The 25,784-nt window shown below is 37.4% G+C and overlaps 1 long non-coding RNA gene across 1 annotated transcript in view; it reads left to right on the top strand.

Annotated features, from left to right (window-relative positions):
* Positions 1 to 6,057: 6,057 nt before the first annotated feature.
* The window catches only part of LOC144321591 (uncharacterized), a 259,240-nt gene continuing 239,513 nt past the window's right edge, over positions 6,058 to 25,784 (top strand). Inside the window, exon 1 of the long non-coding RNA XR_013387190.1 lies at positions 6,058 to 6,418. This is a non-coding gene — a long non-coding RNA (uncharacterized LOC144321591). The remainder of the gene's footprint in view (positions 6,419 to 25,784) is intronic.

Raw genomic sequence — 25,784 nt, 5'->3', positions numbered from 1 at the left:
AGAAAACATTTCTGAAAATAGAAAGCTTGGTTATCAGCATCCCTTAGAAGTGAAACTTGAAATATCAGTTAATGGAAAGTAGTCTGGTCAGAATTCACTCATATCCTGAAAAGCAAATCATCAATTAGAGTTTCCTACCATTTTTTTAAATCTTAATAAATAAATAAGAACCCCAAGGCAATTTTCTCAAAAGCCGCAAGCATGTTTTGTGGAGTTGCTTTTTTTCTTTTTCTCCAACTTGTTTTATTTATCCATTTTGGACTTCTGCACTGTCAAAGAGAAATAGGAAACATTTCTCAATAAAAGATTGTTCTAAATGTGATCTTAACCCAATTATCATTACCAGATTGAATTTTGAAGAATTCTAAAGATTTTTGTTTTTATGTTTGAGGGAGAGAGAGAGAGAGAAGGAGAAATAAGTTGCATTTGAACAGTTCACTGGTTTTGTAAATAATATTTATGTTTAAATTCTGAATGCAAAGTGTGGGAAATTTAAGGTAGGATGGAATTCAGTAATTACCGTCTCCTTTTAGCTAAGTTTTAATCAGTGTGGAAAAAGATCTGCCTTTTGTGGTTTCATTGTATTCAGATGATGTCAGCAGATTCTGCGCAGGAAAATAGATACATGTTCCTTTGATATTTTCCTTGAGAAAGTTGGAAGTGTATCCCACAGGAAGGATATATTTCTTCTTGCCTGCTTAATAGCCCCTAGAGACATAGGAAGTTACCAGAATATCTGCTGTATTTGATTATTATATAAACTTTGAATTTCTGAAAAATTCAATGATTTAAATTTTTTCTTAATTAAGAAGGTTTTCAGTGTGACAAATATAAAATACTTAAAAAAAAATCCCTTGTTATTAGCTCCTTAGGATAGAAAAGGCAATGTATGACTTGACTCAGATTTTCATAAATAAAACTTATATGGATCAGATACTCTTCTACCAAGATGGCTGTAACAATTCATGTGGACTGTGTTTGCCATGTCATAATCCATTTTATGTCTGTCGTTGATTCTCAATAAATTCATCTTCCTTTATCAAACCCACTGAAAATTAAAGTAATTTCAATTACTTTACTATTACTAACTTTGTATGGATGAACTTCCTTTAATCTTTTGTTCAACTATCTTAATGGAAGTTTTAGTAAAAAACTGTAAAATAAAAAAAAAAAAATCTTAGAATGCCAGATACAGCGCACTAGAACTAATTGGAATTAAATTTTATATAGAATTAATTATCCTGGATGAAGATTACTGCTCAAAATGTCTATAATTTTCAAAAAAAAAATTACAGATTGGGAGCACTACTCATCATTATTTAGCACATCTAAGAAAAATACTTTATATAATATGTTTAATTACCCCCTACTGAGGTTATGACAGAGCTATTTATAAAACTCTTTACAGATATCATAACTTGAGAGGGAAAATATATTTTAAAAATATAGAGCCAGTTGGCTAATTGATCTCTCACATGGGAGTTAGGTAAGAAATGACAAAGAATAGGGGTATTAGTCCTGCAGATAATACGAGGAAAGACTGTAATGTATAGATCCTGCAGTGACACTACCCCCTAGACTTGACTGATCACTTATGAGAGGCAAGAGACCAGAAACCAACAGTGACTTCAGATTCACCAGCCTATAGATCTGAGTAGCTGAAAGGAATATGGTTATATGAACAGAAATAAGGGAAACAGGAATCTTTGGATCCTATAAAGAGTTCAGCTTAGAATCTTTTGAGTTTTCCAGGTTAGGATAGCTAGATGAGAGAAGGAAACAGCTAAGAGCTAAAGATGTTGAGGCTGGAAATATAGATGTGGACGTCATCTACATTCACATCTGTTATCTACTGCTTGAGAATAAGAAATGAACATAGATTAAAGGAAAAATTACTTATAATCCTGCTACCCAGAAGTGACCAAATATATTATAATAATATAATAATACATTTCTAGTCTTTACACACATATACATCCATGAATCTGCTTTTCAGCTACTTACTTGGGTGCATAGCTATTCTGTTTTGAAAACTTGTAAGCAGGTAGCTGAGATGTTTCAACATCAACCTTGTTCCAAACCCTAGAGATAATTTGTTACCTTGTGACTAAATTGTGGTACTGACAAATAACAGACTAGGAGAACACCCATGCAGATTGCAATATATTAAGAGCTAGTAAACACAGCTTGTTTTTTGTTTTTGTTTTTATTTTTTAGGGCACTTTGTTTCAAAGAGCATTTGAGGGGAAGAAATGCAGTTAGAAAACCCCTCTGTATCTTAGGTTACTATGCCAAATCAAAACTGTCTCACTTGTTCCCTCCCACCTTCCTCAGGCTTCTTCCTCTTCAGTCTCTGACATGATTTCAGCCAAGTTAGAGCAAATGCTGATTTGGATGATCAAATAACTGTTTGGCAGAAAAGACTGAATGTCTTTTCTCACATTAAGGAGAAGAAACCTTGCTCTAAGTTGCTAGGCATCACCATTAGGGTGCTCCAGTTTGGACCTGTGATAATGAACGATTTTTACATATAGCCTCACACTGCTAAGTTTCAGATGCTCCACATAGAATTGCAGTTTCAACCTGTTAGGTCTCAATGCAAGTATAGGAGAAGTGAAGAAAAATGACTCAGGGAAGAAAATTATATGTCAATAGAAGGCATGAAAAAAATTGCTTTAATCAGTGTTCAAATAACATAGCCTAAAAATACAAAAATCAGTGGGTGTGTGCCTCTCAAGTCTGCAGTGAGAAAAACATCCAAAAGTTCACAGAGCTCAATTGTTTTTCCAAAATGCCCGGTTAGGAAAATCAGTTAACTAGGCATAATGAGTCCTGTGGAGAAACTGCTTCATTTCATTGTAACAGGAAGAGAAAATGTGAAAAAAAATTTTTTTTATATTGCTTTACCCTATGAGATACAGAGAGAGAGAGAGAGAGAGAGAGAACAAATAGGAAGGTGCCCAAAGTTTTCTTCATCTGGTTGAGCCTCAGCTACCAATACTAAAACCCCAACTTCTTTCTTACAGAATTCTGAGTTTTATGTAAAGCTCCTGGGCAGAGTTTTACTCCTTAGGGCTACCTATGAGTCTTATGGTCCTGGTCTCCTAAGAGTAACTTCCAAATACGATGTGATCTCCAAGTTATTCCTTCTTTAGAAATCTGGAAAATAAATAGGCCGAGACTTTTTTCAGTTTCACTTTTCACACTAATGGTGGCTGAAGGGGTAAGCAGCAACAATAGCCAAAACAAACACAAATTATAGTGTTTCCAGAAGTTTTCCAACTTTGTCTTGGTGATTATCCCAGATCCCCAGAGACTCATGCTGATCTATTTTGCACTAGAGTGCTAAGTTAATCAAACATTGCTTTCCTTCAGTCTCTGGACCTTCTCTAGATGATAAAGACTGCTTTGTTACTTCAAATCCAGTTGGTGCAACAGAAAGACCGGGCAAGACCCATTGGTATAAAAATAGGTACGCATCCATATGACATTTATAGAAGCCAGTTCTTAGGAGGATGATTTATGTTTTTTTGTTTGTTTATTTGTTTTTTGGGCTTTTTTGTTCTTTTGTGGGGCTTTTTGTTTGTTTGTTTTTTATTTTATTTTATTTTATTTTATTTTTTGTGTGTCTGTGTGTGTGTTTCTAGGGGTTACAAGACTCTTTTTATTTTATTTTTTATTTATTATGAGAGACACAGAGAGAGAGAGAGGGAGACACAGGCAGAGGGAGAAGCAGGCTCCATGCAGGGAGCCCGATGCGGAACTCGATCCCGGGACCCCAGGATCATTACATCACGCCCTGGGCCGAAGGCAGACGCTTACCCACTGAGCCTGGCGTCCCGACTCTTTCATCAGTTAGGTGCTTCTCCTTTACAGTTCCTGGGTCCAAGTAGGGAATTTTCTCATGAGGACAGATCTGTCCTGTCCAAGCAGAAACATCAGATACTGCTTGAATTTTAATTCTATCTCTACCAGATACTGCATGAGTGAATTAGTCTCTCTCCCTTCATGTCTCATCTATAAAAGAGAGATCATAGTATTGTCTACCTTATGGGGTTACTGTGAGATTTCAGTAAGTTAAGAAGTTAAAATGGCCCATAAATAAGTTGCTTTTACATTGTAAGCATTGTATAATTGTCAGGATTCATCTTACAGTAAACTTGTGTCTGGACCTCCACTGGTGTTTTAGGCTGAATTGTGTCCTCCACGAAAATCATATATTGAAGGCCTAACCCTCTGAACCTCAGAATGTGACTGTATTTGGAGATAGGGTCTTCAAAGAGATAATTAAGTTAAAATGAAGTCATTATGGTGGGCCTTAATCCAATGTGACTGGCATCCTTTGAGAAGAGAACATGAGTACACAGACACTGAGTGACTCTGTGAAGAAAACACAGGGAGAAGCATTTGCAAAACCGAGAGAGGCCTCAGAAGAAATCAGCAGTGCTGATACCTTGATCTCAAACTTCTAGCCTTCAGAATTGTGAAAAAATAGATTTCTGTATTTTAGTATACCCAAGTCTATGGTCCTTTGTCATGGCAGTCCTAGCAAACTAATACAGTTGGATTTCAAAAATAGGAATGTTCTAATAAAACTTATAATTGAGGATTTTCTTGAAAGTCGAAATATTTTGACAGCAGTGAACTTGCCTCAGCTACATGGAAATAATGGAAGACAGTTGAGTAATGAATATTGTTATCTTTAGAGAGGAACTGGATTATCCAGTTGACCACAATGTCACCATCTTTCATTTTCTACTCCCAATGCACCGGCTCTGTCGGTATTTATGGAATCTGATCTAAAGGCCTAGTTCATATTTGGTGATTATTTATATTATATCATGTTCTTCCAAATTTATTTAGGTAATCTGTAGGGTAAAAAAAGACTTTCTCCCCTCCTGACACCCATGGAAACCTTCATAGGAGTGATAACATACCATTTGTGGGCTGAAAGTTGTTTACAAGCAGCCACCTCTGCAATTCTACTTTCTCTGCTACTTAGCATCATCAGTAAAATATACATTTTACAAATTATGTCATGCATGATTGTGTATGTGTGTGTTTGCATATGTGTGTGTGTGTGTGTGTATATATACACACACACACACACACACACACGTTTAAGAGTTATTTTCAACAGGACAGAAAACATTTCATATTTTAAACAAATTTGGTTATCACAAAGCCAGAGCCTTCATTTGCCTGATTCTGGCTGAAATCTCATCCACTTTTCCATGTGCGGCACATTGCTACCTCATTCTGAAAAGCACCATCATTTCTAAGACACCAATCCAAGACCCTACCGGACGTGGCCAGCCAAAGACGCTCGGCTGTGATCCCATGCTGAGCAATCTGTAATGAAGATGACTCTTTCATGGGTTGTAGCTACCACTAGAAGAATGGTTCACGTCTGCTGCCGGCTAGTCAAAGAAATACTGTCAGTTTTTCAATAACAAGCTATAAGCACTTGCAAGTCAAAGGGAGGGAGAGAGAAAAAAGCGTGTCCAAAGTTATTTCAATAGGCAAGCTCTAACGCATTCTAAGGTTAATACTGCCTAATTAATGACAGCGCCAAATGGAGCCAAAAGCATGAAGTCTGCAAATGGCTAATAATGAGGACTAGATAGATATATCCCACTTTCCATGTATGTTCATAGGGCTGGCTGCAAAATGTAATTGAAATAAATGGGGGTTTCTATTTATTTCTTCTCCTTTAGTGCTGAGTGTTTGCTGTTCTCGTTTCTTACCTTAAAGCACCTCAGTTAATTGTAGCAAATCTTGTGTCTGATGGTGTCACCGCTAGAATCCTTGACACAGAAACCCTTGAAGGGCATTTACAGAAGCGGGGGGTGCGGTGGGGGACAAAGTCATATGCATCCATTCAGCATACGTTTATCTCTTTGCAGTTACAGCTGATGGACCCTAACTGCTGGGCTGGGAAGGAGGGGTGGGGAGATTGTTGTTTTCAACTCCTCATGCTTGTTAAAACCGAGGCTTTCCATTCTTACTGTTAAATGCTCAAATCCAAATAATTTTTAAAGTACCATGACCCTTTAATGAAAACTGCCAATAAGATAGGATCTGAAAAAGACAGATTTTTAGGAACAAGGGATTTTTTTCCCCTTGTGCTTTGTTTTCCCAGTCTTGAATTAATCACAGCTGTCTTTCACCAGCAAAGGTTATTTTTGTCTAGCACGCTTTAAATTAAAAAAAAACAACAACAAAGAAAGCGATCTGATGTTCTTCAAGCCTCCATAACCTTCCACAGAAAAGAGGGAAGCGTGAGCTCTGTGCAGCTAAGAATCCAGCTTTTAATTATATCTTTCTTGTGTTTACATGAACTTTAGTTTGCATTTCAGAAGCCTTATGGAAAGATTCCTGCGGCGGACCCCGGAGTAGTGGCGAATTTCTCCATCAAGTGAGTATTGATGAGCTGCAAAGTTCAGTGAACAGGAAAATTCTGCTCCTTTTATTGCCAATGTGACAGGTTACTTTATTACCATGCCTTTCACAGCAATTTAACAGTTACCCTGGTAACGGATTCAGTGAGGTAATGGGATCACAGGCATTAGAGCAGAGGCAGGCTGGCCGCTCGGAGCAGCCATCTGCTGGCTGCTGTTCCTAAGGCTGTCTGCCTGGAGGAGCCCTGACAATCACGGGGTGTGCATGGCAATGAGGCAGGTGAAACCGCAGGCCTGCCCTATTTAGCTGTACTCTGGTGATTTGTCTTTCTAATTCTATTGAAATAATAATCAGGATTTGTTTCTGATTAATTAACTAACCTTTTGGTAAAAAGATTAGATAACGAAATTGCTGCCTATTCAGAGATAATGAGATTTTTATTACTCTGTCAAAAGAAAAAAGTACATTTATGTGTCACCAGCCGCTGTGTCAAGAGGGAAAAAAAAAAAAAAAAAAAAAAAAAAAAAGAAGAGGAGGAAAGATTTAAGTCTTTGTCAGATGTGTATGTTCCTCAACAGACAGGGGTGTGCTTCATTCTGCAGGAACTCCCCGGTCTTATTTGAAGCCTTTAGGAAGAGCTTTTAAAACAGCAAACAAAGTAATAAACACATTTTAGGCCAATGGGCTTTTGGGGAGGGTGCTAATTTGTTTTAAAATGTCTCCTAATGGAAGAGAAACGCTTGGGAGTCTCGGGGACTTGCCTGTACCGTGTGGGTGTATTTATGTAAGTGTGAGAGTGTGAAGAAAGCAGTAAAATCTCCACGCTAGGCTTTAAAATGACATATGTAGACAGGCTGCTTTGCCTCGGCACCACGGATATGTCTCCGCCTTGCAGTACATTTGTCTTCTGGCAGGAGTTGTTCTTGGGCAACGGGAAGGGGAAATCATCCGAGCTTAGCAGGCTGGGAGGTCACCTGTGCCTGTCACAGGTAGGCCGCGTTAGGAAATGAATTATTCCAACGGAGTAAAAAGGGAAGTGGCCCTTCTTCCCGTCTCACTCCGAGACACACAGCCGGTCGATTTAACCTTTTCTCTTAAGAAGTCACAGCTCAATCCTTTGTTAGGGGGCCTTTCATTTTCTCACTCCTCTGCTGCAATACAGGGGGAGGAAAAAAAAAAAAAAAAAAAAAAACACCAACCCCGGGAAGAGTGCTTCCCTCTGATAAAAGATGCCAAATGAGCCAAAAAAAAAGGCTGTGTGCAAGCAGTCAGCGTTGTAGGGAACAAAGCGCGGTGCATTTCCAAATAAAATTCTGCAGAGCGACAGTGTTGTTTTAATTCCTAAAACCTGAGGAGGAAACAGAGTGCGTGTCTCTTCCTGCGCTGCAATAAAACCGAGGAGTGGGAGGGAGGGCCACGTGGTAGGCTGGGACCCAGCTGAGCATTTTGTTAGAGTGAATTTGTGTCACTGCCTTTGCAGACTCAATGAGACACTTATGTTTCTCGTGACATCCTGTGGCCTTGGCTGCCTCAGTTTGTGTGTGTATGAACATGAAAGGATTTCAAGTTCTAAAAATGGAAGTTTCTGTTTTGAATTTCATATGGTTCACAGACAAGTTGAAACAGACACACACACACACACACACACACACACACACACACAGGGAAGGGATTCAATCAGATTTGAACATTCCAGAGCTTACTTTCCTGTCCTGGGGTTCCCAGTCTCCACCCCACCCCCTCCTTTATCCTCACTCCCTCCTGCCACTCCAGTTGCCAGCTAACAGGCTCCATTTCTGATAACAGATGCTTGACAAAGAAAGAGAAATAAGACATTAAAAGGAGAAGGCTGATGCCGGTGTGGGGATTTCTGATAGTTCCTTGCCAATAGCTTTTTACAGGAACTTGCTCTTGTTGGCTCTCTACCAAACTGAAAGGAAAGAACAGGCGGGGGCAGGGACTCTTTGTCTTCAAACTCCTAGTGAAATATAGGGTTAATATTAGCAATTATTATTAAAATTAGCCAAATGTTATTAAATGATCTTTGTATAGAAGAATAAGTATAGTTTTCCCTTTGGCAGACAATGACATCTGCAGCTCTACATTTTCATGAAATGACTATACTTAACAAAAACATTACTTCATTTTCATGGTATTTCTTTTGTGCCTAGGAGCAACCCTGTAATTGTTCACTTCAATTACAACATTACTATTTTAAACTGAAACCCATTTTATCTGCATGCCAGCTTTTTATTTGTTTTACCAACTATATCTATTTCCATTACTGCAAGGCTGATGGTTTGTCTCAAGAGGAAATCAAATCCATTAATTCAGAAATTTCAAGCCCGACTAGCTCTGCCATAAGCAGCATTTCTTATGCTAATAGCAAATGTGCTGAGGCTGAAAGAAACTGACATGGCCCTGTTTTTTATCATAACTTAAGCATTTATGTAAGAAGGCAAATCTAATAGTACTAGGAAACTGTAAGTGTTATTATATATAATTCACTTTCCTGAGATCTGGACAGGGCTCTGGTTTGTGTAGCCATGGTTTAAATCAAGCTGCCACGAGACTTTAACTCACCTGACTTTTCCTATTTAGCCAACATATTGCTTCACAACAGATACATCCAGCATGAAACTAGATTTGTGGTTTTGGGTTTCTTTTTTTTTTCAACTTTTTTTTTTTCCGGCCTGACTTTTGTCAATGCCGGGGGGAAAAAAATTCATTTGTATTCAAGTGATGCCTGAAACATATCCCTGTTATAGCACCAGCTTGAGACAAACCTGGCCCCATTCTGCTTCATTTTTAATGCACACTGTTTGGGTCCTATCACATGATTTGTGTTCAGTTAGATACTTTGACTCAATAAAATCTGACTGTGACCCAGAAAAAGAGAGAGAGAGAGAGAGAGAGAGAGAGAGAAATTGCTCCTGACTCCCACATAAGCTTTTGCAGGCACTGTGACCTGTTTATGTCACCAGTGAAGTGTACGAGATTCCTATCACAGAACCACATCATCTTTTGGGATCTAAAAAAATACAGAAAGCTCTCAAGAACCCTAGCCCTCCTTTGTCACTGCAAAGCCCTCCAGTGCTATAAATCAGTCCTCATTGGGAGCTCTTATATACCAGCCGTCACCGATAAGCTTTGGAGAAGTAGACAAGGCTTTTAGGAACTGCTGAACCATGAAGTTGACCTGCTTAGGGTTTTGTGGTAGGCTATTAAATCCAGGATGGCCGTTTTAAGACGATTCCGTTTTCTTCTTCCCTTGGCCTGGTTAAGGAACTTCACCCCCAGCTCATTATTTGGCTGATTTAAAAAGAGAGAGAGAGAGCGAGAGAGAGAGAGAGAGAGAGAGAGAGAGAATGGAGCAACCTGCTGTCTGAGAATGCTACCTTCACGCACCAATTTAATGAGAGTGACTGATGCTGACGTAGTTTACGGGCTCAAACATCTTGCCGCCGATTTTGCAGCTCAGAAAAGATTTACTAACTGTACATACTGCTCTGCTTTTGTTGGCATGAGTGCCACGATTCTCTTCTCCCCAAAACGAACTCAAACTCTTTTGTAAACATGCGTTCTTTGCTTAACACATTGTAAATGGATCCCAGTTGTGCTGCGCGAGCGCTCTTCACCGTTATGTAAACAATTATTCACTGAAAGGCTTGCTTTAAATTGTCAATGACTATATTTCAGCTGTGATGTTGCTTTCAGACCTGCCCAGTGGTATAAATCTGGTCATTTGTTTTTTGCACTCTGCCTATTACGAACCAGTTAGAAATGTGCTGATTATTTGCACAAGCCTTTCACACTGTGAACGCAGTTAAATTGCTGTTTTATTTTTCCTGTGTTTGATGAGTGTTAACAAGAGCGCCGTTTGAGGAAACCCAAACCAAATACAGCTCTTTAATTGGGGTTGGGGGTGTTTGGGAAAAGCCACCCTGCGAGTCATTCCACTGTTTAATGTTTGAGAGTTCGCCCACCCCACCGTAGGACTCACGGCAAGATTAATTAAAGGGGATTGACAAAAATGCGCTGCCCTGCTCAAGCCTCAGGGATGGCTGCAAATATGGTGCATCCAGTTACTGGGGAGCAGATTCCTTGGTGAGGGAGCTGATTCCCAACTCCCTTTTTAAAGCTTCTCCCAGTACCAAACATCTCCATGTTTGGAGAAGGCAGTTCTGCATTCTGTATCCCTCCAAGGAAGCACAGTTTACAAAGAAAATGATGTAGCACTCCCACTGGGCAGGTGACTTGCCTTCGCAAAGTCTGTCCCGGCTGATGAACATTCCAGATGATGCACAGAACTTTGTCTTCTTCTTCTTCTTTTTTTTTTCTTTCCCTAAACAGTTATTTGTTTTGTTTTGTTTTGTTTTTTAAGTTTTCCCTCCCCTTGCAGTTTAATGGAGCTTCTGTAACACGCTGATCAAGCTTTGGAGCTAGAAATATGATGACCTCAGATGGTCTTGTTGGTGTGAACCAGAATAAGTGTTGTAGCTTTATCTAGCTCTGTTGATAGAACTACAAAACTGCGTTGCCTTAGATAGCATTGACCTTAGATCAAGCCTAGGATAATGGAAAATGCCCCAGGTTCCAGCCCTGGATTTGTCCCTTACTTAGCTCAGTGACTCTGGACACTTCCTTTAACCTCTGTGAGCCTTACCTGTGACATAGCACAGTGAGGCGGCATGACCGACATTGTTCTTCTGAAACTAAAACTCTAGGATGCGTGTGGTACATAATTTAAGCTGCTTTTTTTTGCATTTGTAAATAAATAAAGGATATTTAGTAGATACAAGTAGGAAGCTCTTTATTTCCATATTGGATAGGAAGAAGTAAACCTGTGATTTCCTTGTTAACGGCCAATTCGGTAGAGTTAATGTAGATAGGTGCATTTCCTTCAGCGACTGTTCTTTGCAGCCGTAAAGGACTACATTATTATTGAGTAGACCATATAAGTCATATGATTTAGCTCTAAAATATTTGGTAATCGTATTCTTTTGCATTTTTAAAAATTTACTCTCTCCTCCTGTGATCAGGATTCAAACTACCTTTTTTTTCCTAGTATGCTATTTATTCAGTCTTTTGTACATGTTAAAGTCAAGTTAGGTGAAATAATGAAAGTAATGTGCACATCAATATATACTTGTGAAAATAAAGACAGAAGGCTTCCCCCATCTGAAATTTTCTTTTCTCTAGGTATTGGTTCAAGTTATCACTCGTGACAAGTTGGTTTCGTAATTCTTGAGTACAAAAAGCCCATTTAAGGACCATTACTATCAGCTTTATTGCAGTGACAAATACAGGATTGATTCAGTTCTTTTGCTGGGCTAACCACGGTTTTCTAAAAAAGAAACAGACATGCTCCGACAAAATTTCTCTTACCCACTATATGTTCCATGTGTGATTCTAAAGAACATACAGAAATATGTTTGAATCACATATGTTTCAGTTAAAAAAACACTTAGAGGGGCACTTGGGTGGCTCAGTGGTTGAGTGTCTGCCTTTGACTCAGGTCGTGATCCTGGGGTCCCGAGATCAAGTCCCACATCAGGCTCCTCGAGAGGAGCCTGCTTCTCTCTCTGCCATGTCTCTGCTTTGCTCTGTGTGTCTCTCATAAATAAATAAATAAAATCTTTTAAAAAAATAGAAAATAAAGTTTTTGAAGTATACTCCTTAACAGTCCTGAGTCTTAGTAGTTGGTTTGTTTTAAAATTTAGATGTTAGACCAAATTGAAGTATTTGCAATGCCTCTTTTTATCAGCTTCCCCAACTGCCCACACATGCAGTACTTCCTAGGAAATACATGCATTTGACTACTCACTGCTTTCTTATTTTCTTTCCCCATTTCTGCCCCTGTCCAGACAGACAACTGTGCTGTCATGATTTTACTTTTCAGCTCCTCACTTTATAACATAATATCTAGGAATATTATACCTGAAAGAAGGAACCACTTACTGCAGGCTAGACACGTAGAGGATTAATAAAGTCACTTCTGAGCCCAAGTGTGTGTAGAGCAGCTCACTGTGGCTTTAATCACATACTGGTGAGGGGAAAATGCTTCTGGTGTCTACTGTCTGTGGCTACTTAGACAAAGACAGATTTGGTCTTTTTTCTATCAATCTTTCGTGTTTATTGTACCTAAATACCTGCAAGAGTTCAAGCAAGTTTTCTCATCATTATGCTGATTGAGTTTTAAAAATTCAAATACTCTAATGCACACCTAGCTATGCCTGAGTTGAGACTCCCTTGCTATTGTCAATTAGCCGCCCTAATCTAGTTGAAAAATATTCTGTACCATTTTTTGAGTAGGTGGAACTCCCTTGACATGGCCTGGATCTCAGAGGATGCCCAGCTGTTGAAAAATGTTTAAGATAAAGGTCACATGGCCTTAATTGATATGTTCCTTTTTCAATTACTTAAACTGTAAATTCCCAGAAAGTAGAGAATTTACCTGCCTCACCTTCCTCATCTGAAATCTAGCCATTTAGCAATGGCTCACCTTTAGTAAGTCTTCAATAAATGTTTATTAATCTAAATAATTACAGCATCCTGAATATTCATTCTTCATTCTGAGGTGGTGGGCACAAGGAGTGTAATCATCAGTGTATACAATTCATACGTATATGAAAATGTTCATTCCTACTCACAGAATATTCTGTTTGTGAATTTGCTTAAGTCTAGATAGAAGTTCAGAGACTAAAAAGTCATTCGGGGCACCTGGGTGGCTCAGTGGTTGAGTGTCTACCTTTGGATCAAGTTATGATCCCGGGATCCTGGGATCAAGTCCCACATTGGGCTCCCCAAAGGGAGCTTGCTTCTCCCTCTGCCTATGTCTCTGCCTCTCTCTGTGTGCCCCTCATGAATAAATAAATAAAATCTTTAAAATAAAATAAAATAAGTAAAATAAAAAGTCACTCATATTGCAAAAATGATTATTTTCCTAAAATACAATTAAATAATACATCAAGTTGAGTTAAAGCAATATGCCAGAGGAGGAGGGAAGATTATAAGGTACAAATAAAGAAATGAATCTTGGCATTCAGAAAAGTTTTGAAACTGTCTTTCTATTATTACATACGTAGAATATGATATTCTCCGTAAGCCTATGAGAACCTGTAGCTGCACCTTCTTCTGCTTTTAGACCTGTTCTTATCATTTGGCAGTTACTCACTTAAATACTTTATTAGCAGGAAGAGAATAATTTTGTAACCATTGCCATATATTATGTTACTCTTCTTAAATAAGCATGTACTCTTTTTTGTAAAAACAGCAAGGATTTTTTGAAAAAGAAAACTGGATGTGCCATACTTTCAAATGCAGTGTGCCATGAAACCCAGACAAAAGGAATCAGAAAAGGCTACCTGCAGATCAATGTTACAACTATGCTGAGTCTTGAAGGATAAGGGGATTTAGCCTGGAGCCGGAAAGCCAGATTCATTTCAGAGGGAAGAGCATACATTGTTCTTTAGCTTTCAGTTTAAATCAGACCACGAAGACATGCCTTTCCTGACTATAAGACTAATGTTATTTATATTTTGTAGAGATTTGATGAATAATTGAGGGAAATTCTCTACCTCCTCCTTCAAAAAATTACTTTTTTAAAATTGAAATTTGGGATTTATAATAAAACAGTTATTAAATGGTTCAGTGTGATCTCATTCATTTTCACTTTTGACAATATTTGAATAATAAACAACAATCTTGTTTATTTGTTTATCTAGTCAATGAAATGGTATTGAATCTACATGAACTTCTCTAAGAACTGTGGGAATTACTAGGGATACAGGAGTGTAAAAGCAATGTGGTCTCATGTTTTCATGATGGTTGTAGATGTTTGAGGCCATCTTCCTATCCATCATCAACAGTTAGTGGGTCTAGAAGAAAATCTCTAAGAAATGGATACTAAAGTATTACCTTTGTGTCTGCTATACACCACATTATCACAAAACTTTGTGTCTGAAAACAATCATCATTTACTATCTCACATTTTATTTGGATCAAGAATTTTGGAGCAGCTTTGTGGGGGCAGTTCTGACTCAGGATCTGTCATGAAGTTGCAGTCAGATATTGGCTGGGTGACTATCTTCTGAAGATCAGGCTAGCCTAAAGGCTGCTTCCAAGATCTCTCTGACACATGGCTGATGGTAGGATTCCTCAGCTCATGTCACTGGGCTTCTCCATAAGGAAGCTTGAGTGACCTCAGGATATGGCACTGGTTTCCATCAGAGCAAACGATCCAACAGACCAGACTGAAAGCTGTGACTCCTTTTATATCCTAGCCTCAGTTACCATACATGATCCCATCCACAGTATTCTATTAACAAGCCTTAATTAAATGCGGGAGGAAACCACACACTAGGGAATGAACACCAGGAGGTGAACCCATTGGGCCTACCTTGGAAGCTGGCTACTGCAATTACTGAGTCTGGAAAATCTCCACATCTCTGAATCTAATTTGTGACATAGTTGTTAGTTCACCCAGAAGTTGAAGTTAACAGCTCTTTTAGTTAAAATAAAGAATCTATTAAACTTAAGGTACAAATTTTCAGGCAGTACTGAGCTTTTTGTTTCTTTGTTTTCAATTGAATAATCATTCCTAGTACTTTGAAACTATTATCCTCCATCAGAAGGCCACTGCTTGGAGTGAGTCTTCCCTCTGTTCTCTGTGAAGCATAAGGCCTCAATAAAGTATTAGAGCAGTTATTTGAACCATGGTATGTTCTTCCCGAGTAGTGAAACTTTTGACTCACCAAGGAATCATTTCAGCTCTTCCATCTGTTTGTTGTATATAATGAAATTCTGAGTAAGATTTCAAGGTTTCAAAATTTCCTGTTTTTTTAAAAAAAAAATCAAAGTACTAATCTAATTCAAAATCTCACCAAATGCCAGAATTCTTTACTCAACATCCCTTAGAGATGGTCAGTGGGTAGATGGACTGTGTTACATGTTTCATGACAGGATGCTCACTTCTTCATGGGAAATGGTAAATCTATATCCAGAAGAAAGCCAGCATCAGCCTGTGATATGTCAGCCCATGGGTCTTAACTCTGCCTTCCGGAGCACTGTAAGACAGTCTGGCCGCCTCTACTGTGTGACAGCCTTTCATATAGTTAGCTGTTATTTCTTGTCCTTATAAACAAGTAATAAACTGACTTTAAATTGATATTCTAACTATAAGTCATTATTATTTAATTCCCCTGAGGCCACATTCTATTTATCTAGTTTCAAGACATTAGCATTTTTTTTAGCATTTTCCTTAAAGATACTGTTTTTTTTCTTTTTCTTTTTCTTTTTCTTTTTTTTTTTTTAAAGAGAGAGAGGCAGATACACAGGCAGAGGGAGAAGTAGGCTCCATACGGGAGCCCGACGTGGAACTCGATCCCGGGTCTCCAGGATCATGCCCTGGACTGAAGGCAGTGCTAAGCCGCGGAGCCCCCCGGGCTGCCCCAAAGATATTGTTTAAATCAAAATTTGTCTTTCTCTTCCTTAGTCCAACTTAGTGAGATTCCACTAAATGCAAAAGCAAATACTTGTTAGATTTCTGAGAGATTGTGAATTTAATTTACTGGCCCTCTAGAAATCTGAAGCTTAACTGAAGCAAATTCCTTTCCTGCCTTCACAACTATTTTGCCCTGGAAGGACTTAAAAATCAGATTGCAAATCCTAAATGCTGCTGTCTTCTATCTGGTTGACAGGTATTCCTTGGGTTTGCTTTGGAGTCAGGGATGAGATTACTTAATCCCAGGAGTCCTATTTTTCCTTTTGCCTAAAGCCTTCCTGGTGTTAATTAGGTGTAAGGAGAGGTGAGGAATTAACCCTTTCAGGAATAGCATCAACCTTTCTTTGATTACATACTCTGAAGCAATAATGAGGTATAATAATGCTCATCATTTTGGAGGTTGCCATATTTTAAAGGAATCCCTAGTGTTACCTGCGAAAGTTTGTATATCTATTTCTCAGCCGGAGATATACCAGGGAAGGACTGAAATTTCTTGACAGTTTGCCCAGTACCACTGTTCTTGGAGGCTAACTCCTTTTGAAAGAATCCCTTGTTGGTGGGGGCTGGTTTATTGTCTTTTCTGACCTTCCTTATGTTGCAAATGCCTGTCTTCTGATAGCAATATTTCCATCTGGCTCTGTGCTCCTTTGAACTGAGGCCACATGGAAAGAGTTTTCTTTTTCTCTGTATTCCTCAACAGTCAAGAAGGTTAAGTCAGGCTTTCTGGAGAGTTTTATCAATGCCAGTAGCTTTCCTGTAGTTGCACACCATGACAGCGATTGCTATATTTTTTAAAGTGTACTATTGTATCAAAGCCTTCAGAATCGTGTTGAAAAAGTAGCGTCTTTATATAATACAAATAGTGTTTTGGAACTACTAAAACCTGTGTTTTATGCAGGACCAAGAACAAGGCAAACGTGCATCTCTGTGTATTTATTCCGTTAACTTCCTTCTAGTGTTATCCAGGATCAGACTTTGAAGTAAGAGAAAAAGAGATGGCCTTGCCAAATAGCCAAGTGAAATCAATTCTTGCCTCAAATGTTCTGGGTTTAAGAAGTAATTAAAAAGTCTTCCTAAAACAGGTTAGAGAGCCATACTGTTTTGGTAGGTGGAAAGTTAGGCTGTGAGAATTTTGACAGCTAATTTAAAATTTTGGAGATTAGTCATGTTAGGGAGATGAAACCTAAAATCTGACCCTCATTGCTATTTTTATTTGCCTCTTTCTTGTTTAAGTCATTCATAGAGAAGGTATAGTTCATCGTTGTAAAAAAGTCATTGAGTAACAGAAATCATTTGTTTCCAGGAAAATTAGAGACATTTCTCTGGATGTCTTTAGTTTGCAGCTAAACTTTGAGCAGTTTGGAAACTATTTCCCTGTTGGGAGAAATGGACTTCAAGAGAGTAAAGTGGGCTTTTTTACTTTACTTCAGATTGTATCAGAAGAAAGGTATCTAAGGAAATTGTAGGAATAAAATAATACCACGATTCCTCCTCCTATAAAAATTCACTAAGCTCGAAAACTAGTTTTAAAGATAATATTATCCTACTCAAATGGTATAATACATCATGGCCTGAAGACATTATGATCTTCATGAACCCATACATAGCTATCAAAGAGGAAAAAGACAATCCTAAATGCTCTAAATAGATAATGGTTAGATTATAATTAAGAAAACAGGGCAGCCCGGGAGGCTCAGGGGTTTAGCGCCGCCTTCAGCCCAAGGTGTGATCCTGGAGACCTGGGATCGAGTCCCGCATCGGGCTCCCTGCATGGAGCCTGCTTCTCCCTCTACCTGTCTCTCTCTCTCTTTCTCTCTCTCTTTCTCTCTGTCTCATAAATAAATAAAATCTTAAAAAAAAACCACTTAAAATATTTAAACCACTATATGACACTCAAAATGGCTCCAGGTTATATTATCGAAGTGTTAGAGGAATATCATGAAGATACTAAAATTATGTGTTATCTCTACGGATGACGAAAGTAAAATAGAACCTTAATGATGGTGATGGATCTAGATTACAGGGCAGTTAATGAGTCAGTCATCTTGTGTACCTGCCATTTTTCCTTTCTAAATCTCAATCTCCCAGGATTCTGTAGCACACTATTATGAAGAGGAATAAAGCTCTCTGGCTGCAATCTTTGTAGTTATATTTCCATTTATTATATATACTGTAATCGATCATAGTGAGGCTGGTACATGAGTAGTATAAATTTATATCAATCAAATCAGGGCTGTTTGGGGAATGAAAGGGGATGGTACTAGTAATTATGCTGAAACATTATATGATCACTCTAGGAAGGAGTACAGGTAAAAAACTACTGACCAAAAACACGTTTGTGTATATATATCTGTATCTCTATATATACATATATATATTTCTCAGTTCTATGTGTTTTGTTTTGCCACAAAGGTGAAAGTCCTTTTCTTAGGTATGTAAGGGTTTTTTGTTTCCTTGCTTAGTTTGTGGGTTTTTTTTTTTTTTGCTAGGGTAAGAGGTAGCTGAGGAAAACAATTCTCCCCTTAAGCAGGATGGGACATTTGTTCCCTCTTCTTAAGATATCTGAGAGTATTATTTAGGTTAGTCAGACATATTTAGGCCAATGATGCAAAATAATAATTTTAAGGAAAATATTTTTGTCTTCAGAGATTTTCCAGAATATGTATGCATGCATGCGTATATATAAACACACACACATATATGTGTGTGTGTATTTGTGTGTGTGTGCATTTGCACATTTATTTTCTCATGCCCTGAGAAGATACATGGGAATAGTGGAAATGAATGTTGAGTGCTGTATTTTAATTTTTAGTCTTTTATCTGCAAGGTAGCTAACATACACTGTTATATTAGTTTCAGATATACAATATAGTGATTCAGCTATTCTGTACATTACTCAGCATTCATCAAGTTAAGTGTACTTAGTCCCCTTCACTTATTTCAGCCATCCCTCCACCCCCCTTGCCAGGAACCATCTGTTTGTTCTCTGTAATTAAGTCCATTTTTTGCTTTGTCTTTTTCCCCCCTTTGTTCATTTCTTTTTTTTTTCTTAAATTCCACATATGAATTAAATCATATAGTCTTTGTCTTTCTCTCACTGGCTTATTTCATTTAGCACTGTACTCTCTAGGTCTATCCATGATGTTGCAAATGGCAAGCTTTCTTTCTTTTTTATGGCTGAATAATATTCCACTGTATATATATATATATATATATATATATATATATATATATATTTTTTTTTTTTTTTTACCACTTTTTTTTTCCATTTGTCTATTGTTGGACACTTGGTCTGTTTCTATAATTTAGCTATAATAAATAATGCTGCAATAAACATAAGAGTGCATGTATCCCTTTGAATAGTGTTTTTGTATTCTTTCAGTCAATGCATCAGCAGTGTGTTGCTTCATCATAGGGTAGCTCTGTTTTTAATTTGAGAAACCCACATACTATCTTCCTACAGTGGCTACACCAGTTTGTATTACCACCAAGAGCCTGAGGGTTCCATTTCTTCCACATTCTCACCAACATTTATTGTTTCTTAAGTTTTTTATTTTAGCCCTTCTGGCAGGTGTGGGTTATATCTTTTTATGCCTTTGATTTGCATTTCCCCAATAAATAATGTTAAGCATCTTTTCACTTGTTTGTTGGCCATCTGTATGTCTTCTTTGGAAAAATGTCTATTCATGTCTCCTGCCTATTTTTAAATTGGATTATTTGGGAATTTTTTTGGGGGTAGAGTGATATAAGTTGTTTGTTTTTGATATTAAACCTATATTGGATATATTATTTGCAAATATCTTCTCCCATTCAGTAGGTTGTCTTTTAGTTTTGATTGTTTCTTTCATTGTACAGAAGCTTTTTTATTTTGATATGGTCCTAATAATTTATTTTTGCTTTTATTTCCCTTTGCCTTAGAGAGATCTAGAAAGATGATGTTGCTATCAGAGAAATTACTGTCTGTGCTTTCTTCTAGGATTTTTATGGTTTCAGGTCTCATATTTGTATCATTAATCCATTTTGAGTTTATTTTTGTGTGTGATTTAAGTTAAGCGGTCCAGTTTCATTCTTTCGCAGGTAGCTGTCTAGTTTTCCCAACACCATTTGTTGAAGAGACTGTTTCCCTTTGCATATTCTTGCCTGCTTTGTTGATCATTAATTGACCATGTAATTAGGGGTTTATTTCTGAGTTTTCTTTTCTCTTCCATTCATCACTGTATCAGTTTTTGTGCCAGTACTGTACTGTTTTGATTATTATAGCTCTGCAATATAACTTGGGGTCTGGGATTGTATATCTCCACTTTTGCTTTTTATTTTTTGAAGATTGTGTTTGCTATCCTGGGTCTTCTGTGGTTCCACACAAATTTTAGGATTATTTTCTCTAGTTCTGTGGAAAACACTCTTAGCATTTTGTTAAGGGGTTGCATTAAATTTGTTTATTGCTTTGGGTAGTATAGGCATTTTAACAATATTTGTTTTTTCAGTCCATGAACATGGAATCTCTTTCCATTTGTGTTGTCTTTCATTTCTTTCACAGGTGTTTTATAGTTTTCAGAGTACAGGTCTTGTACCTCTTTGGTTAATTTTATTACTAGGTATTTTATTATTTTTGGTGAAATTATACCTGGGATTGTCTTCTTGATTTCTCTTTCTGATGATTCAATATTAGTGTATAGAAATACAATGGATTTCTGTACATTGATTTTATATCCTCTGACCTTACTGAATTCATTGATTAGTCCTAGTAGTTTTTTGATGCAGTCTTTTAGGTTTTCTGTATATACTATCATGCCATCTGCAAATAATGAAAGTTTTACTTCCTTCTTACCACTTTGGATGCCTTTTATTTTTCCTGTCTGATTGCTGAGACTAGGACTTCCAGTACTATGTTGAATAAAAGCAGTGAGAATGGGCATCCTTGTCTTGTTCCTGACCTTAGGGTAAAATCTCTCATTTTTTTCACCATTGTACATGATATTAACTGTGGGTTTTCATATAAGGCTTTTATTATGTTGAAGTGTCTGTTTAGGATTTTTATCACAAACAGATGTAGTTTGTCACATGCTTTTTCTGTATCTATTAAATTAATCATATGGTTTTTGTCTTTTCTCTTGTTGATGATCTATTGTGTTGATTGATTTGCAAATATTGAACCCCTCTCTCATCCCAGGAATAAATCCCACTTGATCATGGTGATTGATTTTTTAATGTATTGTTCAATTCAGTTTACTAACACTTTGTTGATGATTTTTACATCTATGTTCATCATAAATATGAGCCTATAGCTCTCCTTGTTTGTAGTGTCTATCTGGTTTTGGTATCAGAGTAATATTAGCCTCAGAGAATAAATTTGGAAGTTTTCCTCTCTCTTCTATTTTTTAGAATCATTTGAGAAGAATAGGTATTAATGCTCCTTTAAGTGATTGGTGGAATTCACCTGTGAAGGTGTCTGGTCCTGGACTTTCATTTGTTAGGAGTTTTTTGATTACTGATTCAGTTTCATTGCTGGTAATCAGGCCATTCAAATTTTCTATTTCTTCCTATGTCAGTTTTGGGAGGTTATATGTTTCTAGAATTTTATCCACTTCTTCTAGGTTATCCTATTGGTTGGCATATAATTTTTCATAGGATTCGCTTACTATATTTCTCTGGTGTCTGTTGTTATTTCTCCTCTTTCATTTGTGATTTTGAGTACTCCATCTATTTTGGGTTTTGTTTGTTTGTTTTAGATAAGTCTGATCAGGTGTTTGTCATGTTGTTGATTTTTCAAAAAACCAGCTCTAAGTTTCATTGATCTTTCTCTCTCTCTCCCTTTTTTTTTAATTTTTATTTTTTAGTTTCTATATCATTTATTTCTCCTCTAATGCTTATTGTTTTCTTCCTTCTACTGGTTTTGGCTTTTATTTGTTATTTTTCTAGCTCCCTTAGGTGTTACCTTAGATTGATTATTTGATATTTTTCTTGCTTCTTGTGGTGGGCCTGTATTGCTATAAATTTCCCTCTTAAAACAGCTTCTGCTGCATCCTCAAGGTTTTGAACCATCGTCTTTTCATTTTCATTTGTTTTCGTGTACTTTTTGATTTCTCCTTTGATTACTTGGTTGATTCATTCTTTTTTTTTAGTAACATGTTATTTAACCTCATGTATTGGCGGTCTTTCCAGATTTTTTTCATGTGATTGACTTCTGGTTTCATAGTGTTGTGATCAGAAAAGATGCATGGTATGACTTATATCTTTTTTAATTTGTTGAGACTTGTTTTCTGTCTTAATGTGTGATCTATTCTGAAGAATGTTTCGTGTACTTGAACAGAACGTGTATGGTGAGTTTTAGGATGGAATGTTTAGAATATATCTGTCATACCCATTTGGTCCAGTGCATCACTCAAGGCACCTGTTTCCTTGTTGATTTTGTGTTTGGATGATCTGTCAATCAGTGTAAGTGCAGTATTAATGTCTCCTACTATTATTGTATTACTATCGATTAGTTCCTTTATGTTTGTTATTAACTGTTTTATGTATTTGGGTGCTCCTATGTTGTGTGCATAAATGTTTAAAATTCTTATATCTCCTTGTTGGATTGCCCCATTTATTGTTATATGCTGTCCTACTTTGTCTTTTGTTACAGTCTTTGTTTAAAATCTATTTTGTCCAATATAAGTGTTACTACTCTGGCTTTCTTTTTACATCTATTTACATGATAAATGCTTCTCCATTCCTTTTCAATCTGCATGTGGCTTTCTGCCTGAAATGAGTCTCTTGCAGGCAGCATACAGATGGGTCTTGTTTTTTTTATACATTCCATCACCCTATGTCTTTTAATTAGAGAGTTAGTACATTTACATGTGAAGTAATTATTGATAGGTATGTATTCATTGTGATTCTGTTACTTGTTTTGTGTTTTTTTCTAGTTCTTCTCTGGTCCTTTCTTCTCTTATTTTCTCACAGTTTGTTGGCTTTCTTTAGTGTTATACTTGGATTCCTTTCTTTTTATTTTTTGCATATCTATTTCTGGGCTTTGGTTTATACTTACCATTAAGTATATATAGAACATCTTCTGCATATAGCATCTATATTAAGTTGATGGTCACTTAAGTTTGAACTACCTTTTAGATAATATAGTGTCATACTTTATATCCTTTCATTTTGTTAGTCCCCTGACTGATCTTTGTGGATACACTTATTTTTACTGCTTTTGTGCTTCCTACTTTTCTTACTCTTACTTTTAGTTTTTCCTTTCCACTCAGAGATCCCTCTAACAATTCTTGTAGCACTTCATGAACTCCTTTAGCTTTTGTTTGTCTGAGAAACTCTTTATCTCTCCTTCTATTCTGAATGATAACCTTGCTGGATAGAGTATTCTTGGCTGCAGGTGTTTTCCTTTAGCACTTGAATATTATCATGCCACTCCTTCCTGGCCTGCCAAGTTTCTGTTGAGAAGTCTACTGATAGGCTTATGGAGGTTTCCCTTATATGTAACTATCTTTTTTTTCCCCTTGATCCTTTTAAATTTCTCCCTTTATTGTTACTTTTTGCAATTTTAATTACTATGTGTTTTGGTGTAGACCTCCTTGGGTTGATTTTGTTGGGGACACTCTGACTCCTGGATGTAGATATCCATTTCCTTCCCCAGATTAGGGAAGTTTTCAGGTATTATTTCTTCAAATAAATTTTCTACTCCTTTCTGCCTCTCTTCTTCTTTTGGGATCCCTATAATATGAATATTATTATGCATGATGGAGTTAGCAGACCAGTCTGGGGCCACATTGGACTGGAGTTTAGTCAAACTAGGCATTTTCCAGAAATGAAGTAGCAAACTTCAGCATACTTTTCTTGTATTGTCCCCTGAGAAGCTTTCGTTGGTGGGTGGGCCTGCTGTCAGACTCATTGTCTGCCCCCAGTCCACTGCTGGGGGTGCAGTCTGACTGGTGTGGGTAGCTGTATTTTCCTCTCCCCTGGAGTAGTGCTGGTTCCTGCTTTGACTGCTTGCACACTGCCAGGCTTGTGGCCATGATTTGAATGGGATCCAGCCAATAGAATATTGGAGGGAGCAGGACATGCAGGGCTTGTGAAATTTGCATGCTAGGAAGAGGGAACATGTAGCCACTGCTAAGACCTGACTCTCAAGAGGTGGGACACACATTTTTTAACAAGGTGTACCCTGGTCTTCTGTGGGAGGAGGCCTGGCACACTACCACTGTTGTTGCTCCTAGAACTGAGGCCCCTCAAAATGTATGGGTCATGATGTTGGCAAGGTTTTTGCTGGTCTTCTGAAGAAGAGGATCCAGACTGAGGCAAGCTGACTAGAAAGGGCAGATCTGCTCAGTCATCAGGTGGGCGGGTCAAGCAGGTTAGGTAGTGAGTATTGGCTCTGCTCAGTATTTCCCGCAGGTGGCCAAGTGTTAATGCTAGGAGGTGAGGGGAAGAAGGGTACCTGCCAGCTCCTTTATTCTTGGCAGACTCCCCCAACGATCTCTGTCTCTGTAGTGACTGCTCTAAGATTAATAAATAACTCTCCCTTTCTATATGTCCCAGGCATTTTTCAAAATGCTGCTTCTATGCTATATCTGCATGGGCTGTTTGTCCTGCTTTATAGGCAAGAACTATTTCTTATTGCTCTCTGGTCTTTCCCAGAATAGAGCCTGATGGTTTTTTAAATTTCAGGTTTTAAGTCCTGCTGGTTGTAAGAACTCACAAAATTTGTCCCTTTTGTTTTTTAAAAGTAAATGTTATGGGAATTCATCTTCCCTGTGCAGACTTGCAGGTGTGACAGTGTTTCTTGCTCCTCTAGAGCCTCACAGCTTCCTCTCTCCAGTGGCCAAACCCATGGAGTTTAGCTCTCCACTACATCTCCACCCTTCCTACCCTCTTTGATGTGACCTCTTCTCTACCTTTTGTTGTGAAGTTTGTTCTGCTCACCTTCAGGCTGTTAATAGCCCACATTGTTATCTGGATTATTTACAGTAATATGAGTATTATCTAGTTGTACCTGTGAAACAAGGTGAGTTTAGAGTCCTCCTACTCCAGCATCTTCCCAGCCTCTGTTTGGGTACTTTCTTAAATAATCAAATGTTATCTAAGTATCTTTACATGCTCATTAAAATTTAATTTTGGAATACTGACCTTTTTACAGTCTCACACTAAATAATCCAGCACTTACATTACCAGATTTTTAAATTTCTTAATAGTAATTACCCAACCTGAAAATATTTGTCTTTTAATAAGGTATTTTAATGTACAATATTATAATTGTTGTCACTAAAATATGTGTATTTATTTGCACCATCCTCTGTTATATTTTTTTTTCTGTTCTGTTTTCTGTTTCTTATTATTTATCTTGTTTATTATTCCTTTCTTGATTATTGTTTGCTTGGCCACATTTTATTTGATCCTAATATTTTTCCAATAGTTAGGTAATTCTAGCTTTAGTTATATTTTACTAGTAATTATTATATACTAGTAACAAAAAGATTTTGGATAAATTTTCCTAACATCAGAATTAATTAGTTAATTCTATTAGTCAGCTTTGCTTTGATGACAACCTTCAAACTTCAGTGGGTTACCATAGAAAGCTCATTTCTCTCTTATGTTTTGTGTCTTCCATGAATATTTGCAGGTTGTCCTTTAGCTTTATGAAATATATTTTCTTCATTCCAGATCTAGGCTAAGGAGCAATCCCTTTTTAGTATATACAGAAAAATAAAATAAAATCAAAAGAACTAAGGCACACAAGACTCTCAAAACTTCTGGTTGGATATGGTATATTTTGTGTCTTCTCATCTTTCATTGGCCAAAACATGTCACATCTCCTGATATGAAGGGGATTGAGATGTATGCTCTTTGTATAAGATGGTACAAGTCACATGGCAATAGAAAAGGT

This window comes from Canis aureus, chromosome 10, assembly GCF_053574225.1.
Source record: "Canis aureus isolate CA01 chromosome 10, VMU_Caureus_v.1.0, whole genome shotgun sequence".
NCBI classification, from domain to species: Eukaryota; Metazoa; Chordata; class Mammalia; order Carnivora; family Canidae; genus Canis; species Canis aureus.
The sequence above is the reverse complement of the archived record's forward strand: the minus strand, read 5'-3'. Positions and strand labels throughout refer to the sequence as shown.